At 35.6% G+C, this 23,826-nt stretch overlaps 1 protein-coding gene across 4 annotated transcripts in view; it reads right to left on the reverse strand.

The window, feature by feature from the left end:
- ZBTB20 (zinc finger and BTB domain containing 20) overlaps positions 1–23,826 on the reverse strand; it is a 798,652-nt gene that overhangs the window by 759,021 nt on the left and 15,805 nt on the right. The gene's annotated exons all lie outside the window — the stretch shown is intronic.

The raw sequence follows: 23,826 nt of genomic DNA on the forward strand, positions 1-23,826 counted from the left end.
GCATGGCATATATTGGGTTGCCCAAAAAGTTTTTTTTTTTTTAAGATAGATCTAATTGTGCTTAGTTGTCTTTAACTTCATTCAAAACAATTTTGTAAGGTTGTATTGTGACAGCTGTCATATCAGTGTACATTAAAAAAACATCAAAATTGGTAAATTTTTGTATAGCCATTTTAATATTAAAGATGGAAGAAAATACTCAACATTTTCAGCATATTATGCTTTATTATTTCAAGAAAGGTAAAAATGCAACTGAAACACAAAAAAAGATTTGTTCAGTGTATGATGAAGGTGTTGTGAGTAACGGAACGTAACAAAAGTGGTTTGTGAAGTTTTGTGCTGGAGATTTCTTGCTGGACAATGCTCCATGGTCACATAGACTAGTTGAAGTTGATATCAATCAAATCAAGACATTGATTGAGAACAATCAAAGTTATACCACACAGGAGGATAGCTGACAACTCAAAATATCCATATCAATAAAGTTATTGGTGAAACTGAAAAATGTCTTTTGTGGAAAAGACTATACAAACTTTTTGGCCAACCCATATAAGCTACTTCATGTAAGGCATTTGCACAGCTCCCCATCTTCATCTCCTGTGGGCCTTAAGCTTTCATTTCATTGAATAGAAACCAAGTAAAAACCAAGAGGTTTTTGTTGGGTTTTCTAGTCAAACTGGATGTTCATTATCAAATGCCAACTGTTCTTTCCCATCTCTTCTTCCAGATAAAGAAGGAATCAGACAAAAAGAAAGAGAGTAATATGATTAAAAAACAGTATTAACCCTGATAAAAGTATTTGATAAAGTTCATCTTACCATAATCCTTGTATTCTCATTTATAATATTTTGTTATCTTTCAGGGATTATAATCTGTTTAAATGTGTTGGCAGTACATTAAATTTAGTATCTAGAACACTGAACATACAAATTGCATAAATGATCATAACAATAATAGTTAGACTTTTTGGATATAAAATAATTAAAGGATCAACACATTAGTATAGTAAAGGCCCAATCTAAGATGTTTTATACAGTAGGCACTAGACTACAAATTTTAATAGGCAGAGGCCATGTCTTAATAATCTTTCATTCCCTACAGTGATAAATGCAATCCCCAACCTAATAAATGCCCAGTGAATTAATAAATAAATGAATTATTACATGAAATTATTGAAAACATTGGGCCAATAATCCCAGACAGCCCTAGTTTATGTGCTATTTGATAAGCCAAATAATCCAATGGAACCTATTATTATAGTTGATCAACTCGTTCAAAATGAATACATATTTTTCAAAAGTGTATTTATGTTAAGCAGATCTTTATATGGAACATTAGTCTGATTTGGGAATTTGTTAAATCGTTCAATGAAAAACAGCAAAAATTTGCAACATAACAAAAAATATATTTGAAAAACAAGTGAAAAATAGATGATCCTGCTGTTAGTATTCTTATCTTTAGAATGGACACCACACATTTTTCCAAAACAGAGTAATGAGAACTTTCTTAGCTAGAACTTTAAGTTACTGCCTTCCATATTTTTGCAATGTTATTGCAATATTACTGCCTTTCATATTATTGTAAGCTGCCTTCCAAACAATATAGAAACAGCACCACTGTATGTGCACATACACCTAATTGATCATTTCTTCTATCATATCAACCTCAAGTTCCATGATATTCTGTCCACTATTATGCACTAAAGCCAACTTGCTTGCCTATCTCAATTTTATTGTCACAGCAAAACACTGATGGTGCAGTGCTAACCCATCAGTTGAGCACAGCATCCCAGGCCAGTTATAAAAATGCCTTAATCCACAACTTAAAATTTAAAATATCAAAGTGTTACAGAACAAGGGGGTCTGGGACTATATACTATTACTCGAAAGGACCCCAGGTCCGTTATGTCCGCCATCTATAGGAAAGATGTCTCTCAATGCCAGAGATTTGTGAAAAGAAAATGTTTATTTAATGCTATACAAACTTAAAGTAGTGACCTAATGTCTTCATAAAATCCTAAAGTCTCTTAAAACACCCACAAACACACACAGTCCTCTCTTCCCCCTTTGCCCAGTTTGGGGTACCATATCTCAGGAAAGGAAATAGAAGTCCGTGGCTCAGGCAGCCCCTGGTTCTTCCCAGTAATCCATCTTGGCTGGTAGGCCTCCCTTGTTCCTGGCACCCTCAGCTGTGTTGCCGGGATCTCTGCTAAAGCCGGGTGGTGGTTCCCCCTTCTAAAGCTGTGGGGGTCCCCAATCTGGCAAAGGCACATGGTCCTCTCCCCAACCGCTCCAGCCTCCTCGTCCTCTCTCTCCCCAAGGACCACAGTAGTCCCCATTCAGCCAAAACCGTGTGCTTCTCTCCAGTGGCTGTGAGGAAGGGGGTTGCCACTCTGCCAAAGCTGAGGGGTAATTCTCTGCTAAAGCCGCATGGTGATTCTCTCTCTCAGGGCTGCGGGAGTCTACACTCTGCCAAAGCCACGTGGTTCTCCCTCCCCCAAAGGCTCCCGTATCTGGGTTTAAATCCCCTCACCAATACTCCTCTGCAGCCCCATTTCTGACTCCTCCTACAATCAGCTACACATGCCAGAACTCATGTATCATTCCAGCTTTACTGGGCTGACACCATGAGTCTGGGCAGATGTGGCCCCATGTCCTGGAGCCAATCATCTCCAAGCTCCCACGCAGGCGCTGTAACTCGGGGGACCTGCCCCGCCCCCTTTACATCTTGGTGGGGAAGTTACTTACATTCCCCTGGCTGTGAGCATGGCCACAGCTATTTAACATATCTATGTAACCAGTCAAAGATTATAGATATGTTAAATGACCACACCAGAGGTTAGCTGCAAGGCTGCTGCTATGCGAAACAGCTCTCAATGGCCCTGCTCCATTTGTCTCTTCCCCCAACCCATACCTGGGGGGGAGGGGTGAGGACATCCTAAAATCTCCTGGACACCTTGAGTTCTGGACCCCATTTCAAATGCCCATTTGGGGTCCCCCCTCTTGGCTGCACCCTGTTACAAAAGGGCTCGGCTCCAGGGTTCTGAGTAAAGAACAGAGCACCCTGAACATTCGAACTGAGATAGGCCCTTTTCTCTGCCTAGAAATGTCCTTAGCAAGCAAGGGATTCTGAGTATTATACTAACAAATTCCTTAAGAGGAAGAAAATTCCCTTGAATCTTACCTCCTTAAAAACACTTTGTATAACAAATGGATATAATGGATAAATCCTCACTGAGTGGAACCCTGAATACTTGGCCTACTGAACATTAGTACAAAGACTGATATTTCCTGGGATACTACCTAGTTTGTATAAGTACACTGTGGTCTTCATATAAAATAACTCTATGGATATGATATAATTAAAGGAAAAATGGACAAGCAACGAAGTAAGGAATAAAAGTACATGAGTAGGTTAGAAAAAGGGATACATGTTAACAAATGCTGACACATAGAAGAGCAAAGAGCATATATGAAGGCACATCTCTGGGCAAAAGGCTGAGGATAACCAAAATGGAAAGGACGTACAATGGTTGAAAGAAGGACAGAAAAGACAAAGTAGAGGAGAAATTTGAATAATATCATGGTAGGAAAATGGATATTGTATGAGCTGAGGAGTAATCCCAATGTTACAATGAGTCATGATGTAGAAAGACAGTATTTCTTTTACCCAAAAGCTTTATGACAGGCAAAGATTGGCTACAATATGCAAAACGAACAGATCTAAATTCCATAATAGGCACAAAAAGTGACCAATGGTGATATTTGTACTATTTAAGGGCATACAAGGGTACTTAGTAATTTTAGATTATATCATTTAAATTTTTTTTCAACTGTGGACAACATCTTTATTCCCCTTTGCTACCTATTTGGCTTTATTTTTTAAAATTATGGATATGCTATTTAAATAATCTATAGAAGGTGAATGTTATCACTTATTTAAATAATTATAATAACAAAAGAAACAGTTAATACCACATTCATTCTAATGCTACCAGCACTAAACCAACTATGGCAACATTCAAACCAAGGAGGAAACTATCAGCAGGGTTGGTTTTGTCTCTGAGTCTGAGGTTGGAGCCCCTTTTCTATGAGAAGCACATTTGTAGGTAGGAAAACAGGATGTGGAATGGTATGAAGATGTGTTGTGTAATAGCATTCAGAAAGAAAGCAGGTAAAAGCTTAATTCTCCTCCAAAAAGCAGTTTTTAAAAATGGACACATTAATGAAAACCTGTAACCTACGAGTCAGCAGCATTTAAGAACTTATGGGATACAGTACAATACCTACTCTTTCAATCAGTATACAACTACCACACAACTATTTGAGTGTAGCTACCAGGAACTTCTGTCAATATTGTATTTTCTTTTCCTTTGCTCTCCATTTACAATTGCGAGACAACTAAGTGAAACTTAGTTTTCACTGAAATGAGAAACAACTTAGCTAGATAACTAAATTCAATGTGGAGAGGGGCCCTGTAAACAATTCATACAACCCCACCAATATACCTTAATATCTCCATATCTCAATCCTTTTGATAGTCTTCAGCTGAGACTACACCTAGCCCCTTCACTTATGTCTCAAATACATTTTCAGGTCTCAGCATTTCCTGAAAACAGGTAGTCATGGTCAAATTTCCTCTTCTTATAAATCCGAAAAAAATGGGTGTGATGGGAGTAGGAAATAGTTTTGGTGCCAACCAAAGCAGAACTACTACATCTTGCTAATGAAACATTTCAATATCTGGTAGTAGTGATCAAGATTATGTTTGTTACATAAGTGCACATAAGTCAAATGCTGCTGCTGCTGCCACCACCACCATTGACAATAATGATGGTGATGGGGATGATGATGATGATGATAGCTAACATTTTTAGTACTTGTGTCAGGCATTGTTCTAGGTGTTATGCATATATTATCTCATTTAATCCTCACACACTCAAAAAAAAGTCCTTGTTAAGTGAAATTATTTTCATCTTCATTTTACATAGGATACTGAGACACAGAAAGAAGCTAGTTACAGCAATTTAACATATTTATCTTATTTAAAATTAAAACATAAAATTTTATACCTATTGACCAGCTGTTTCATGTAGGACCAAGGACTGTCACTGACTTGATTTGCTGAGTCATATTATTCTTCTTGCTTAAACTGTACCACAATGTATCATCTATTTTGTCAGTGTGAGTTTAAAGGTTTTGTTTGTTTGTTTGAAGTTAGTAAGTGCTTACAGGGACTTGCAGAGTAAGTTGAATGCAGGATCCTACCAGAGTTTTTACATTCATCCCTTAATCCCAACCCATCCATTATTTCCTGGTGTCTAGAACATACCTATTTGGACTATAATTTGGTTTAGTGTTAAGTCTTTCCAAAGCATTCAACATAAATTTCATTAAATCAACAACCCTTTATACTTTTTACTCATATTTCATCAGTTTGCATAACTAAATTACAATTGCACATTTGACTGGAATAAACAAAATTGGAAACACACACAAATGACTCTAGGTAAACATACCACCAGATAAATAGAAATGCACTATTTTTCAGAGGTATCCTATTGGCCTGAAGCAGGGATTGACTAAAGCCCTCTTTTATAACATCCCTAATCACAAAGAATATTATTTAACAGGTATATTATGTTTCTGGCAGAATTAATTTACAATTGAAAAAAACAATCAAATTTGATAGAAGGTTCATAATAACACCAAAATTCTATACTAAAAAGGTAACAAGTCTCTTATCTTTCTCAATTAGAAACCCTAGGAGACTTCATCGATAAAAACTAAAGTCACAAACTGAATTATAAGGATGATCCTTCCCAAGGCATGAGCATCCACAATCATACCACATAAAAACTTATTAATGAATAAAGAGCCCTGGCTGCTGTGGCTCAGTGGATTGACTGCCAGCCTGCAAACTGGTTGCCAGTTTGATTACCAGTCAGGGCACATGGCTAGGCTGCGGGCCCGGTCCGCAGTTGGGGGCATGCAAGAGGCAACCACACATTGATGTTTCTCTCCCTCTTGTACTCCCTCCCTCCCTTTCACTTTAAAAATAAAATAAAATAAATCTTTTTTTAAAGAAAATACATTGACACCAAAAGTATTTTTAAAAAATAAATACATGAATAAACTTAGTTTTTAACAAAGAAACTTTCTACAAAAGGAAACTATCACCTTACATGGGAAAAACTGAATTCAAAGCTAAGGTCTAGCCACTTACTAAATTGTTTGATGTGGGATAAGTTACTTCACACCTTCCTCAGCTGCAGTATCCTTATCTAAAAAAGAAGACAATACTTGTTTCCATCTCAACAGAACTATGGTCTGAATTACATAAAGTATCTGAAAACTACCAATCATCATACACATATAAGTTATTGCTGAAAATTCTACTTTGTATTTTGGACACAGAACTTAAGAGTCAGAAGAGGTCATTTCACAAATGACAAGGCTAAGAGCCAAAAGCCTAAATTACTTTCCTGCTTACAGTAGCATGGATGATAAAGCAGAAATAGAGAATTCTTAATTAACCAGGAAAAGAATATCACAGACAAGGCAATGGGATCAATTGGAGATTGAGGAAGCCAATGTGCCCAGAACAAACTAATGCTGTAGTGTAGACTGTCATCAGAGATAAAATTTTAAAGGCTGAGCAGTTTATAATTTAAGTCCTGGCAGTGACTTTGGTGAAGATATTATAGAAGATTTAAAACATCAACCAAAAAAAAGTTTATTATTATTCATCTTATTATTATTCATCTTATACAACAAAATTTTGATGCCTTTTCAAACTAAAAAAAAAGTAGTGAATTTGAGATAATTCTCTTATTTATGTTACTCCTTTCTACTAGTCAGAATAATTAAGCATAGGTTAGGAAGTTAAGAAAACAATAGGATGGATGTCAGTAAAGCTCAAGTACTTTAATTAGATTCCTCTGTGTACAGTTTGTTTCTCTTTTTTTCTGGCCATTAATCCAGCGGGGGAAAATGATCTAAAACAGCAGCACAGCATGAAGGGACAGACCCTGAGAGCCTGTCTGTCTATGATGACTGCTCTTGTGCATCCAGGCTGCCTATTGAAACTAACAATGCCTGCTGCTGCTGCCGAAGAGGATCATCCAAACTCTGAAAATGAAACACATCACACAAAGGGATGAAAGAATATTTATTCCACAGGGTTTTGCTTGCAGCTGGTCATGCATGCCAGAGGGTTGTGCCACGAGGATGAGAAAGAAGCTTCCAAAGAGAATGGCTGCAGCAGCCAATCAGACATTTTGAAATACTCAGAGAACTATTCTTTTGAAACTAGAGCTAGTAACTAGACTTCTTTATAGCAGAACTTGGAAGATTCTGAGCTTTTCCATCTCTGCAATTCACCCAAGTATAAATATTTTTGTGATTAAAAGAAACTTAGAAAATTTCTAATTGATTATACTCATTTGGGGTTCTACATTTATGTGTTAGAGATTTTTATTATATAACTGATTTCCTCCCCTCTGGGCTAGAGTTCAATGTTACTTCAAAGCTTAAAATTGTAGCCCTGGCAGCATAGCTCAGTGGATTGAGCGCAGGCTGCAAACCAAAGCAGCGCAGGTTCGATTCCCAGTCAGGGCACATGCCTGGGTTTGCAGGCCACATCCCCAGTGAGGGCCATGTGAGAGGCAACCACACATTGATGTTTCTCTCTCTCTCTTTCTCCCTCCCTTCCCCTCTCTAAAAATAAATAAATATTTTTTAAAAAGCTTAAAATTGTATATAGGAATAGATGTTGTTTTCTGTAATTGATGCAAGTATACTGTAATTGATGCAGTATACTGTAATATGCTTGGTACACAAAACAACACACTGGTTAAGACCGCAGGTGTTGAGGGCAGATCAGGAGTGAAACTGCAGTAGCACTAGTCACATAGCATCAGGTCCAGTGGGCTGTAACAGTCTGGAATAGCTGTACTCAGTAAGTTGGCCCACAAAAGGTACTCCAAACGGAGCTGCAAGTTATAAAAGCCTTCCCTGCAGCCACCATTGCTCCTGCTCCTCAAATAGTCCCAGCAAGCCATAATGCAGTTTTTCACCTTCCTAGGACCGTCAGTCTCTAAAGAAGTGCCAAAAGTGGCACCTAGGACTTTGGAAAGTCATATCACAGTGAAGCATCAGCCTTCTATTCTCTGACGAACTTACTTCTACATGTCAAAACTACAAACATTTGCCCTCCCTCCCTAGCCCTTTCCCTCTCCTATCCCAAAAAGCTCATCTTTTTCTGTTTACTAAAGTGACCAACTCCTTTTTGCACATAAAGGTACACACATTAGACTTAGAAATCCATTTTTACCTATTATACCACAGGTACTACTAAATAATTCTGCTGTAACTAGATGTGTACCCTTATGGAAGTTATTTAATCTAATTTTGCCTTAGATTCCTCACTGATAAAATGTAAATAATATTTGTCTTATGAAATCATTGTAAATAATAAGATAATATTTACCTCATAGTTCAGTTACCAGCACAAAGGGTGATTCAATAAATAGTAGTCATTGTATGTGTGTGTCATTCTCTAAACAGGAGTAACAAATAGTTCACATGACACTGAAATGAGAAATAGAATATAATATAAAAATATTCTCCTACCTTGTCAGCATGCTATTGTTGATCCACACATCGTTTCATTTTTCTGAGGTTAGATCACACTTTATAAGAAGCACTACTTCCTTGAGGATTATGCCAAAGTGAACAGAATTCATTGGGAAAAATATTTCCTTTGCACATATTCAATCCATTAGTTCTAATTAATGTCTTTCAAACCACTGTAAACAACTCCTTGGTACAAGTGTTTTAACTTTTCAAAGAGCTACCATTATGTTTTATACATAAATGTTTGGCATTAGAAGGAATGCATAATTGTTCTAATGTTTCTCGTTCCCCTATTTCTACTACCACTTCTACTCTTTTAGTAGCTCTTATAACTTCTCTCAAAAAGAAAAGACAATTTGGATGGAAATTGATATTACAAAACCAAAGATGAAATATATTTGCGAAAACTCATTCTCACTCATAGTTATTCTACAGATATTATCCCATTTAACTGCACAAAATGAATTTTTAGCCCTGAGTCTATTACCAATATACTCAAAAGACTAAAAAAAGCAATCTTTCAGAAAAATCTAAAAACAGGGAAAGAAATATATATAAATATAGCATTTAAGTAAAATAGATATAATGAAAATATGTATAAAGATAGACAATGACATTTGTGTACAATAAAAAATTTTCGAGGCAGGGTAAGATGGTAGTGAAGTAGGATGATGTCTCCCACCACCTCCCAGAACCAAACTGGAACTGGAAATGGAAATGAGGGAAACAGCCACCTGAAATAAACAACTGAAGACTACCTGAAGAGGATACTCTTAACCAAGGATGGGCAGAAGTCACCTCAAGATCAGATGGAATGGTGATGATGCGAAAGGGGCTGGCACCACTCCCACCAGCAACAGGTCAAGCTTACAGTAAGCACAGCTGAGAGCTACTCCCTAAGAGGAATGAAACCTGGACCCCAGACCTGGCTCCCAAGCATAGAGGGCAAACCTGCTCCCCAGACCCTGAATTTTATCTTTTTCTTTCATCTTAACCCATGCTGAGGAGACAGCAACATAGGCAGACTCAGGGTGGGAACCTGACTGGTGCTTCCCCCTAATGGGAGAGCCATAGAAACACCCTTCTGGTTTCCAGCAGACCCAAACTCTGTGCTCTGGACACCCTACCTGATTTACTACTAAAGAAAGTAGTAAACTTTCCCTAGTAGTTTACTGCAAAATTCAGGGAAACAATCTGGGGCAGATGTAGACATGTAGTGTGGGGACAAGGGAGCACACCCACCATCTTTCCTGAATTCCAAATGGTACCTCCACAGGAGATCCAAAGGTCCCATAATCCCAATTCTACCAGGAGCCCTCTCAGAAACAGTCAGGTCAGCAGATAGACCAAGATTTACAGCAGACCAGCAGGGAGAGACAGATGGAGGCAGATCCCGTGATGCCTTTGGTTGTATGCTGACCCACTTCTGGGCCTTGTGCAGATAAAAGCAAGCCTTGCAGTGCAGCAAGGCCCATCCCAGGCACAGCCAAGCCTGGAGGAGAGAGCCACAACTGTTGATTTCTTGTAGCTTGGAACAGGCTGCCAAGGGCTAGACAGGATAGCATCTGACATTGGCTTACGCCATCTTCACACAGTATCAGAGCCATAGCCACGGGGAGAACCTAGCAGGCAAGCACTAAACTCTGGTGAGACAAATTCAACTTCTTTCTTTTTCATTATTTTTGTTACTTTTTCATTTGCATAGCCTTATTATTTTTTCTTTTTCAACTTTTTCTCTATTTTCTTTCATATCTCTTATTTACTCGTACCTTTTCTTACTCCATTTTTTTATTCTTCCTTCCTTTACTTATTCTTTTATTCCTTCCCTTTATTCCTTTTTTTTGTAATTTCCTCTTTCTATTCCTCACTCATTGTTTCTGTTCCTTCTCAATTCTCATAATTATTTTCCTTTCCTTTGGTCTTCTCATGTTCTTTTTTTTTTTCATTTACTAATCCATTTCTTGTTCTACTTTTATTATTCTTTGCTATTTTGCTGTTGTTGGAGATTTTTTTTGGCTTGTTTTGGTTCTATTTTTTGTGTTGTTTTGTTTTGCTCTGTCAGAACCTGCACAACAGATGTAAGGGGGGAAGCAGGAAGTTGAGCCTCACATTCAGCCAGCCAGAGGGGACAGCCCACCAACAAATGGGCCAATAACAACCAAGGCCCAAATACAACAGAAGAGCTCATATAATCTACACAAGAAACATTCCTACGACATCCGGCTCAGTGGGTCAAGAAGGCTGCACCAGTAAGCCCCACAAGTCTCCTACCACATAAGGCAACCCCAGTAAGACAGGGAGTCAAAGCAGATCTACGTATCTAATACATAGAAACAAACAAAAAAAGTCAGCTAAAAATGGGGAGACAAAGAAATAACCCCAAAGCAAAAAAAAAAAAAAAGGAGGAATCCCCAGAAAAAAAAATCTAAATAAAATTGAGGCAGGCAACTTATTAGACATAGAGTTGAAAGTAATGGTTATGAGGATGCTCAAGGAACTTAGCAGGAACCACATGAGCACGAAAAAGAGCATAGAAACTATGAATAAGAACCTGTTGTAAAAGGAGAATGTAATATCTGAAATGAAGAATACACTAGAAGGAATTAAAGGTAGGTTAGATGAAGCCGAGGATCAAATCAGCAATTTGGAAGACAAGGTAGAAAAAAAACACAATCAGCCCTGGCTGATGTGGCTCAATGGATTGAATGTCAGCCTGCAAACTGAAAGGCTGCCAGTTTGATTCCCAGTTGGAGCACATGCCTGGGTTGCAGGCCAGGCTCCTAGTTGGGGCATGCAAGAATCTGATGTTTCTGTCCCTCTCCTTCTCCTTCCCTCCCTCTCTCTAAAAATAAATAAACTCAGAAAGAAGAGAAGAGAAGAGAAGAGAAGAGAAGAGAAGAGAAGAGAAGAGAAGAGAAGAGAAGAGAAGGCAAAGAAAAGAAAAGAAAAGAAAAGAAAAGAGAAGAGAAGAAAGCAATCAGAGCAAGAGAAAGAAGACATAAAAAGAATATGATGGTTTAAGAGAATGTTGGGACATCAGGAAATGTAACAGTATCCACATCATAGGGATACCAGAAGAAGAAAGTGAGCAAGGGATAGAAAAGCTGTTCAGTGAAATAATGACAGAACTTCACTGACTTGGAGAAGAAAAAAAACTACACAACTTCAGGAAGCACAGACAGTCATCATAATTAAAATGGCAAAGGTTAAAGACAAAGACAGAATCTTCAAGGCAACAATACAAAAAGAGTCAGATACCTACAAGGGATCTCTAATAAGACTGTCAGCTGACTTCTCAACAGAAACACTTCAGGCCAAAAGGGATTGGCATGAAGTACTCATACTAATGAAAAGCATGGATCTGTAACCAAGACTACTCTATCTAGTAAGGCTATCATTTCCAATTGAAAATGAAATAAAGAGCTTCCCAGACCAAAAAGTATATATAAATAAGCAAAAAGGAGTTCATTAACAACAAATCAGCACTACAAGAACTATTAGAGGGACCACTTTAAGTAGAAGAAGAAACAGAGAGGGGAACCTAGGTATAAAGGAATAAAATGGCAATGAATACATATTTATCAATAATAACCTTAAATGTAAACAGATTAAATGCTGCAACCAAAAGACATAGGGTGCCTGAATGAATAAGAAAACACAACCCATGCATATGCTGTCTACAAGAGACCCACCTCAGAACAAAAGACTTACACAAGCTAAAAGTGAAGGAATGGAAAAAAATATTCCACACAAATAGAAATGGAAAAAAAGTTGGAGTAGCAATATTTATGTTCATAGCAGCATTATATACAATAGCCATGATTTAGAAACAGCCTAAGTGCCCATCAGTACATGAGTCAATCAAAAAACTATAGTACATTTACACAATGGAATACTATACAGCAGTAAAAAGGAATTCTTTCTTTTTGCGACAGCATGGATGGAACTGGAGACTATTATGCTAAGTGAAATAAGCCAGTCAATGAAAGGCAAGTTCCATATGATCTCACTTATAAGTGGACTTTAATAAACAAAATAAACTGAAGAGCAAAACATGATCAGAGTCAGAGAAACACGGGACAGACTGACAGCTGTTAAGAGGGGAGGGACAGGGTGGGGACTGGTTAAAAGAAGGTGAAGGGATTACTTAAAGAATACATACACGTAACCCATGGACATGGACAACAGTGTGGGGGTTGACTGTGGGAACAGGAGCAGGCTGGGTGGAAGGGGACAAAAAGGGAAAAATTAGTACTACTGTAATAGCATCAACAATGAAATATTTAAAAGAAAAAATAAAAATAAAATTATCCATACATGATAAAATCCATAATTCATTTCATAAAAAATATTTTAAATTCAAGCTTTCATCTAATAAAAACACTAAAAAAGAATTTAGGTAAATACCTACCAGTAATTACTTCTTTACATCATGAAATTTTACTCTCAAATTTTCATACTAAAATCCTCCAAAAAAGACAAAAGTCTAATGTTTCATTCTAAAGAAACTGATCAACTATTTGTGAAAATCTGAGTTATTATTTTTCTCACAAACCCTTTTAGTAGCACCCATCCAAACAGTCACCAGATTCTGTCAATGCTCTTTATATTCCCATTTTTATTGCCCAGAATCCCAAATGTGTTTTTTTAAAAAATTACTAACCTCTGTCATTCATCTTTATGCTTCTTGAATTATCTTCTTTAAAAAAGGGGAAGGGGGCCCTCATGGAATTTCCCTTACCTTCTCAAAAGTCCTGAGTGGTTTACTGATTACATTCAAACTCTAGCTTAGCATTCAAAGTCTTTCAGGGTACGGTAGTAAATTACAATTCAAAGAAATATCATGCAAAAGATGTTAACTGCCTGCTATGTTCCAGACTCTAAACAGAGTAGCAGGCTGGTAGTGGGGATAAAGATGAACCAGACACAGTCCTCATTCCCAAAGAAGCCAGTGTAGTGAGGAGACAGCTAAGTAAACTAAAATTTGTATGCAGTGCAGCAAATATAAAAAAAAAAAAAGTAACTAACTATGGGTGCTAACTAGATGGTAAATCCTAAGCTAGATGAAGAGGAAAGTAAAAATAATATGTTGGCAATCTGCTTCCAAAACTGATGGAGTAACAAACAGGACTTAGCCTCCTGCCTTAAAACAACTAAAATCTAAATGAAATAATGGTTTACAGACATTGGAAAACAGGCAGCATATGACAAGGCCAGCCCTACAATTATTGTAGCTTGCTGCCTAAAGTTACTCAGAAAGGGGGAACCCAACAGAGCCTGCCTTGCCCAGAGCCACACTGCTAATAAGGAATGGAGATGGGCTTCAGATTCAAGTCTCTAACTACAAGGTCCCCAGAAGTTCTAATTTTCACTTTTCTGCCACCTTTAAAGCTGGGTTTGGACTATACCCTCAGCCCACTCATAACTCACTCGTACTCCTGTATTCCTCCTTGCCCTACAGAAATTATTCTCCAATGTTTCAATTTAAATATTATTTCATCCAAAAAAGCTTCCCCAATTCGACTGCCCCCAGACACAGTAAAAATTAGTATTATCATCATCTATAATACTGTATTGCTTTGTTTTTATTGTTTTATGGCACTAATTTTATTCTGCTTTACCTAATAATAATATTAATGTTAATTAACATTTATTGAGTTCTGACTACCTTATTGCTCTAACTGCTGTACACGCAGCAAATCATTTAATCCTCTGGACAATTGTATGCAATAGGTATTATTTTAAATCTCATTTTGTAGGTAAGAAATCTGAAACACAGAAAGAGAAAATAACTTGCCTGAAGTTATACAACTATTAAGCTTCAGAGCAGGGAATCAAACCAAATAATCTGGTTCCAAAGTTTATACACATTACCCAGTTTTTTTGCTGTCTCAATCATCTGCTAGACTTCTTTAATAGAGGCAGTTCATCTAATTAATCCAGGTTGTATGAGCTATATTTCATACAACCCAGAACATGTATGAGATATAGCTCATACAACTCAGAACAATGTTTTATACCTAATAGACACTATCCTCTATGTCGTGTTCCATATGAACAAATGAACAAAGGAACACTGTGAGGCTATGGAGGACTAATTACACTAAGTGCTAAGCCAGAACACTGGGAAACTAAACTATGGAGAAAATCCACCTAAAATCCTTTGAGAGAAATTATTTTTCATCCTTGAAGCTCTTTGGAAATTTTATCCAGAAACAATTCAAATTTTCACATACTCCAACAATGGAATCTTACTTCACCCTTAGCTAGTTTCAACATTGGCAAATAATAGATATATAATTGTATGTTTATTTTAATGATATATAGACATATTTCATACATTTGTTGTAAGCATAGAACAATATTACTAGTGAGAATATACATAGGTGAAAAACATGTGTGGGGGTGGGAAAGAACTATTAAAGGTAATAAAAAACAGCAGCAATAAAAACAACTACAATTTTCCAGTATTTACTGTGAGCTAAGCACCTGCATTATCATTATTAATGGCATTATATAATGCCAGTACACTATCACACTTAACCCTCACAACGACCATAAGGAGGAATAAGATGAGCCCTGAAATTCTGGCATTCACATTTTATAACAGACTTTTTTTTCAGATAAATTAAAGAGCAATATGCTACATTAGTATCAATTTTATTAAAAATGAGTAGAAACTTATAAGTCATAGGACTACCACATTAGACTACACTTTTTAATCAATTATTGTTTTTCATCAACTTTATCAAAACTTTCCCATTTGAGCTGGCAAGCACTATTATTCTGCTTACATTAATACCATCATGACTTCATATATGTTCAATATTTACTCCACAAGAGTTCATTCACAAGCCAGGACATTGTTTACTAAGAAAATGTAGTAAAGTTTCCTGATTCTTGAGGCTGAACATGATAGTTACAGGACTTTAAATTAGATGTTCACATCCACTCACCTAATTAACAAGTGCTACAACCAATGACCTCTATGAATTGCTTTGAATAATCAATCATTCTAGTCTAGGTGATCAAGAAGTTCCCTCTACTTACTCTCCAGAGCTAAAGAGTCTTACACACAATAATTATAATTAAAACAGAAGTCAAGGAAATACATGAGCACAGATACAAAATATCCTAATCTCAGAAGTAATCATTAGTCCAATTGTCTTAAATCACAAAGGTCTATCAGGAAGTTTAAGTTTTTTAAATTATTTAATTCACTCCATTCTTGCAGTTAAAACTCTAATTCAATAAACCTTCAATAATTCAATAGCATATTAGTATAATACTTTAAGAATAATAATAATACAATTGTATTATATCATTTCATATCACATTATATTATTTCATGAGTATCAGTTGTCAAGTGTTTACTACATGTAGGCAAAATATTTGGTCGTTTACTATGTGATCTCATTTACTCTCCATCACTCTTGGAAGTTTGGTTTTCTTATTTGTACTTTATATATGAGAAATGGGTTGTAATAACTTGTCCGTGGTCTCACAGATACCATGCACGGGGCTAGAATGGGGGCTCGAATCCATCTCAGGTACCACCAACAGTAAGAGAATTTTGCAAAGTGGGAGTTTCAAAAATTAATCTACAAAAAATCAATAGCTTTCCTATACAGAAACAAAAAATTAGAAAATATATGAAAGAGAAAATTCTTTTTAGAATAGTAAATGTGTAAAAAAGCACATAAATTAATGAATAGAACACCAAAGTACAAACTTAGTGACAAATGTTTAAAACCTCTAAAAAGAAAAACTATACATTTCTTAAAGACAGAAACTTATTGAGCAAATGGAAAGATTCTTCTTATCTAAACAGATTCTTAGATAAGAAGATTATACCTCATAAAGATATTAATTGTCCCTATATCAATTCATATTTTATCATAATTCCAATAAAAAATACTATAGGCTTCTATTCTCTCAAGGTCTGCAATGGCAGAGGTGGTGTAGGTTAGCACTTCAGATATTAAAACATATTCTAAAGCCTCCATAATTAAAATAATGTGATAATGACATATGAATAGACAGACCAACTGCACAGAACAAAAAATATAAAAATATGTATGACTGAACAGAAAAATTTATAATAAGGAACCATGCAATTGAAAGAAAACATAAATGAATTTCTTTATAAAGAACAAGTGGGAAAATTTTTCCTATTTATGCCTCAATAACATAAGACCCAACAGAGTCAACTAAACAATATTAAAGGCCAATGCCTCACTTGGTCAGATAATCATTATGGATTCTATGGAATGCAAAATCCAACACACCTCTGAGAATCATAGAAATTGTAGAATTATTCAGAAATCATGTAATTATTCAGAAATTGTGGAACTCTAATACCTTCACCTCCTTCATCATGTTTTTTAGACACCAGCATTAAGACTGTAGTAATATAACCTAAACCTAGGACAGTCTAAACCACATCTTTAGGATTTAGTTAGAAATAAACTACATTATCCCATATTCCAATTCTTCACTTCCAAGACTTCTTACATTTCAGTACTATGGTTACTTTAAAGGGGATTACAATCTTTGAATATTTTAATACACTGTTTACATTTAAAAATGCATAAGTGATTTCTATGTGCAACAGGGCAAGGGCCCTTAATAGATATTTAGATTTATCCTATAATTTAAAATAATAATAATGCAAATGTAGGCAAAAGATCTGTAAACAACATTTTTCAAAAAATCTGTTGTGGAGAAGGACCTCTGGTGTCCATCTGGATTCAAGCCAGTCTACAGCATGGCTATTGACGGCATGGCATTTGAGTCCATAGTAAGACAGTATCTTCACTTACTTTGAGGTATTGTACTTCACCATAAAGGATGCCAAGCCTCTAAAATTTGTAAAGATTATGCTTAGAAAGAAAAATCTTGGTTGTTTTACATTTTTCCCAGTAAACATTTCAAGAAGCATGATATAAATTCTTTGCACACTGAATACACCATCATCACTGACCAGCAGGAATATATTTCAGACACAATAGTTACAGTGTCTGATTGGTACATCCAGAACATATAGATAACATCTACATTTATAAAAATGAATCTCCACAAGGAGCTTCAGAAAAATCTTTTTAAGAAACAACATAAAAATGGTATGTTGGCAAAAGACATGATCACAGCCTTGCTTTACACTAACGTTGCCTTGCAAATGAAAATCTGCACTATTCCTTATGATCAGGGTTTCACCCATTTATTTGGTTAATCATTCAAATGGCTAAACAGACCTCTAATTTGAAAATAAAAACCAATTGATGCAATCACAAACAAGTTCTAAAATTGCGGTTTATAAAAATTGAAATCTTGTTCTAAGCCAAAACACACACACAGTTACCTTTTCCTAATCAGAGCATTCATTTCTCCTCATTATGATCTCACAAGCACATTAAAACCTTATTAACATTAATTACTTCTGAGCGCCTATGCATGAGCAGTGACAGTCGTGAGTGTGCGCATGTCTGGATCATATCTACATTTATATACCTTGCTGCACTTTGCTTATAAAACATGTGAAAATATTTCTGGTAACACCAATTAGCTAATTTCACACACACACATATAGAGACAGATAGTAAACTGCAGCCTCACTGCACAGCCTATCAAGAGATCAGCAAATATATGGACAAATGGACAGAATAGAAAGCAGAAACATCTCTTAAATGTGAAAACTAAAGTGCCTTATTCTTGAGCCTTAGTTCTTGAGGTGAAACAAGTAGGGAGAACAAAGTAATAAAAAATTAAAAATCAATAAAAATTAGAAAATCAAACATTCTCTTTTTCACACAGATGGGTTCAAAGATAAAAATGATAGACAAAGAAAAACTGGCAAGCAAAAAGCAGCAGGCACAGGAGAGCTAGAAAGAGACAGATAAACAAAGAGACAGAAATGAATGAGTCCTTCCTTAAAGTGTATACATGCAGGTCCACACAATACATACACACGTCTACTCCAAAGATGAATTATATTCAGATTTAATTTAAACAAAAACAATATAAACTTTACTCTGGCCATAAAGTAAGAATAACAGCACACCACACCTCAAAATCAAACAGGTCTATCTTTACCAGCAAATAAAATTCCTGTTCAACCCCAATGAGTTATGGATTCTATTTATACAAACAACATTATATATAGGAGTCATTCATTCCTATAACAGAAACCCTATGTAAATGTAGAAAACTAGGCAGTAATAGCCAAAAAACTACATATGTATAATCCTTATCTCTTTTTTTCACACTTTCCTCTCAACCTCTATTTTACCATCCACACATACACTCCATCAAAGTATGTACTTCTTTCCATCATCATCTTTCCTTTAGTAGGACTATTCATAAAGAATTCACCATTGGTTATTACATCCATATTTTCTTATTTGACCTACCTTCTCTTCACAACCTACGCTTTATACTAAAACCAGAGATCTATGAAATATCACTGCATCTGTATCCACACATTCTATCCTGAGTCTTTCTACCATCTTTAATTTTTGTTGTCATAGATTGTTATTACAGATTGTTAATATAGATTGTTATTATAGATTGTTAATATAGATCATTACTGTTATCTCAATTATCTCACTATATTCTTTTCCTGAAAAAAAATATTTCAAAATTTCTATAGAAAGCACCAGGGAATCAGCCAAAAATAAAAAATTAAAAAAAAGAGTTCATGTTTAGTTCCATAACGTTTTCAGTAACAAAACACTTAATTGGGTCCCAATGCCTATGATGGTAGAAACAAGAAAATAATATAACTTAATCCTAGGGGCATTTTAACAATTGGTTATACCCATTAAATGATTTTAGAATGCTTGACAAAAAATACAAAAAAAATATTACAAGGCAGTCAACCATCCAGCACAATTAACACTCAGGTTGACTTAAGCTTCAAGTTCATTTTATAATTCCAATGTTCTACATATTGTCCAGCAGCCTCATCAGCCTACAGCATGGGGTCAATGACATATAGCTCTACAGGTGTGTACCATATAGGGCTGTTATGTCACAAAGCCCAAGTGCTCTCTCTGTAGTGTATAATACATTTTAGAGAATAAATGGTGAGGAGTAGAATTTTGAATCTTTATGAAATAGTATTTAAAATATATGTCATTGACATCAGTATGAAGTTTAAACTATAGCTGAGAATGTACTGAATTTTATCTTAATGTTATTCAACATGCTCAAAACAAAACAAAATATAATGGACAATCTCTGGGAAACCTAAAACATGCTAATATAAATGTTAGCAAATAAAGTGTTAAAGTTTTTTTAAACTTTATTAGAACCAGAGGATAATAAAATAAGGCTGAATACACAATAAAATGGTATTTAAAGATAAGCAAGAGATAGTTCAAGTAATCACCAACTTACCATCACAACTTAAAATAAAACTGAAATCACCTTCTTTATGAAGTTTACATGGACTTCATACAGGTCAGGGGCAACTGTTACAGTAGTATTTATGGCTTGTAAATATTCTGGTTTATCAGACTTATCAAACAGAATCAAGTGTGCTCTTTACAAGAAAGCCTAGAGAATTTAGAAAAAAAAAAAAACACTGAAACCACCCCAAAAATAGTGGTTGCCTGTCATAACACATATCACCTTCTGTTTTAAAATATACATTCACTTTTAATTAGTAAACACTAAAATGTTTGTTTCTAGGTCATTAATAGCTTAAGAGAAACTAGGAACCAAAAATCAAAGTATTAGCAACCACTGTCAAATCTCTAAATTCATAGGTAAGTAGAAAAAGATGAGAGTTCTAAAAAAATCAATTAACATAAACATTATCAAGAATATGTAGCATCAGAGAAATATGGAAAAAGAGGAGGCAGAAAAGAAATAATCTTAGGTAAAGATGAAAAGAACCACAATGCCATATTATCAGTCTGCTATGTGCACATAGCTTCCCAGAGATCCATGGACATGAGACCATGACAGCATTAGCAAAAAGTACAAAAATAGGTTGAGACTTAGAGTCCACCTACCCTCTCATAAATGCCACATCCCAAAATGTAATGATTAGATGGCCAAGTTTCAATATCAAAGGTACACTTGGCATTTGAACTAGATCTAAGAATGATGGTCTTTGTTTTCCAGTAAAAGCTAATAAGCTGAGGTTTGCTTAACTCTTTCCTATGGTGGGGGCAGAGGGGGCAGCTTCTCAAGGATTACTGACATTGGAGACTACATATGAAAAAGATAGCTCATCATTTCCAAAAAAAGATACTTCATCCAGATTGCCCTCCAATCCATGAAATCTGAGATGCCTAAGGAGTCTTCTTTGTGAGGGCCTTACAAATATATCCAAAGATGGTGAGTCCCATATGGCTCTGATAAATGAAACCTATTACTGTGAATTTCAAGCTCTTCTTTAAAACAAAACACTACTGGGTGAATTTGGTGTTCATGAAATAAAGCACTAATTGCGTGGCCTAACAACACCCTGAATCCTCTCCCTAGCAGACATTTTAAGTTGTGCCAAATTGGTTTTGGGATGTGAACAAATATCCCGGAGCCAGACTCTCACATGCACAGCACTACTCCCTGGAAGTAAGTTGGACACTCTGGGAAACTGCATTAACTCTTTCAGGCCACTAGAGAACCTCGCACTAAAAAAAAGTCCTCTTTTAAGATGAAAACAAGTCATTTCATTTAAAGTTAAAGAAAAGTAAAAGGTAAAAGAGTAAAAAATTATTTTTGGCCAGTTCAGTACTAAAGTATCGATAGATATGAGAGAGCCCCTATATCTATACCCCAATGGATGCTTATTCAAATGCATTCAGATATTCTTCTTCTTTTCCTATGTGTGCACAATTTCTAAGACCTTAATAAGAGTTGTGCGCATTCAGAAGAGAATTCCTTTTAAGCTTAATATGCCACATTTGCTTCAGGCAGACTGATAAGAAATTTTTGTTTCTTTGGTAACCACTTCCACCTTATTATAACAGGAAACTTCTCAAATTTTTGTTTTACCACATGGGATATAATTTCCACACTAGTATTTTTTTCTATGGTTTTTCCAACCTGGTTCAGAAAGATGCTTATAACTGTGGAACTGTGTATTTAAATGGCAATTAATCTAATATCATATCCCTTATACTCAAACTTAAGAATAAAAACAATTTTTAAAAGTCCCTAAATGTAAGAAAGCAATTGTAACCACCAGCTTCTTCTTTGTTTCTTTTTCTTTCTCCTAGTCTTAATTTCTTCAAAAAAAAGTAATTTCTTAGGAACAAGTTGTTACTTTTTAAGGGAGTTTTAATTAAGCATTCTTTCTGCAGTATGCTATAAGTAATATATTTCCTCTTTTAGCTCACTGATAAAATATCTTGGATTATATTGGTCCTCAAGGTTACCCCAACTCCACTGGCTATAATTTTATACTTTTAGGTTACTGTCATTCTACAATTTTCCTCTTTCATCTTAAAGGCTTAGTAAAGATACAGATTTTTAAAAACTACTTTTGGGGGGTAGAAAATAACTAAATGCCTATGAAGAAGGTTTTTTTAACCACTTCTAGTGTAAGCCTTCTGTGATATATTTCTTAGAGAACCATATTTAATTTCCTGCCAACTGGTATGAGTTTAAGAGTACTACCAGGAGCCTATGTTCCATTTCTATCAAAGCCTTATATTCTAACAATTAGCCTCTTTGTGCTGCTACATTAAAGAACCACCACCACCTCCTCAGACCCTAAAAGGAAATGAGATGCTAATTCCAAGTAGATAGGACACATTTGGTGAATCAAACATGTGGCTGCTTCTGACCTCACTTCATTAAAACTGCAATTCTTAGAATAGAAATCAAGTCTGCCAATGTGTAAATATGAAAACATATACCAAGATTTCACTGGGGTTTTGAAGCTCTGTATAACTCTTAAATATTCCCTAATAAAAATGTAGAGGGTATGTTGGTATAGTATAATCTGTTCATACCATGTCTGATATGATGGTATCACTTCTAAGTTAGTTACTGGTAACCAAATAAAAGTCATACTGTAGTTGAGTTTGTTTGGTATCTATTGGGTTTGCCAAATCTATTGGGTTTGCCAAAAAGTCCATTTATTTTTTCTGTAAAATAAAAAACACATTTTTTAAAAGATTTATTTGATTTTATTTATTTATCTTCAGAGAGAGAAGGGAGGGAGAGAGAGAGAGAGAGAGAGAGAGAGAGAGAGAGAAACACCAATGTGCGGTTGCTGGGGGTTCTGGCCTGCAACCCAGGAATGTACCCTGGCTGGGAATTGAACCTGGAACACTTTGGTTCCCAGCCCGCGCTCAAACCACTGAGCTACACCAGCCAGGGCAAAAAACACATTTTTAAAAATCTTCACTCATAACTTGATTTGATTTAGATATTTTGGGTATGTCAGCTATCTCCCACTATTGGCTTCCAGTGAGTAGAGGCCAGAGATGCTGCTAAACATCTTCCAATGCTTAAGACAGCCCTACAGCAAAGAATTATTTGGCCAAGATGTCAATAGGACCAAAACACTTCACAAACCATCTGCAATATTAAAATGGCTACACAAAAATTCATCAATTTTGGTTTTTTTAAATGCACCACTGATATGACAGCTGTCACAATACAATCTAACAAAATTGTTTCGAATGAAGTTAAAAACAACTAAGCATTACTAGAGCCATCATACAGAAAAAGCTAAACAAAACTTTTTTGCCTACCCAAACCATACTAATGGCATTAAGAGGTAAATAGCAATACTCATCAGGCACCTCAACATCAAAAGTGTTTTACCTATTTTTTTAAAACAAGTATTTATTATATCAAAGAGACATTGACTCAATATATACTTATAACTTTGACAGAGTGATACCATGACCAAGAAACAATTTTCCCCCAAGATCCAAACAGAGGAGATATTTGGGGCAGTTACAAACCCTTTATGAAAGACTGAAGTTCTGTCATATTTCTGTCAAAGTTCCTTTTCCTCCTTAAACCCATATAATGACATCAATTTAGGAGAAAAAGTATCAAAACTTAGTACATGTTAATTTCAAAAGCTTATGATCAACTATAATCAGAACTTTTAGAAAATAGCCTATCCTTTATTAGGTGCCCCCCACATTTTTCATGTTAAGACCTCTGCCATAAGCTCAGACCCAATTTATTCAGAGCTATTTTTATCTTCTGGTTTCAT

This window comes from Phyllostomus hastatus, unplaced genomic scaffold (assembly GCF_019186645.2).
Source record: "Phyllostomus hastatus isolate PE091 unplaced genomic scaffold, TTU_PhHast_1.1 phas_contig_86, whole genome shotgun sequence".
NCBI lineage: Eukaryota > Metazoa > Chordata > Mammalia > Chiroptera > Phyllostomidae > Phyllostomus > Phyllostomus hastatus.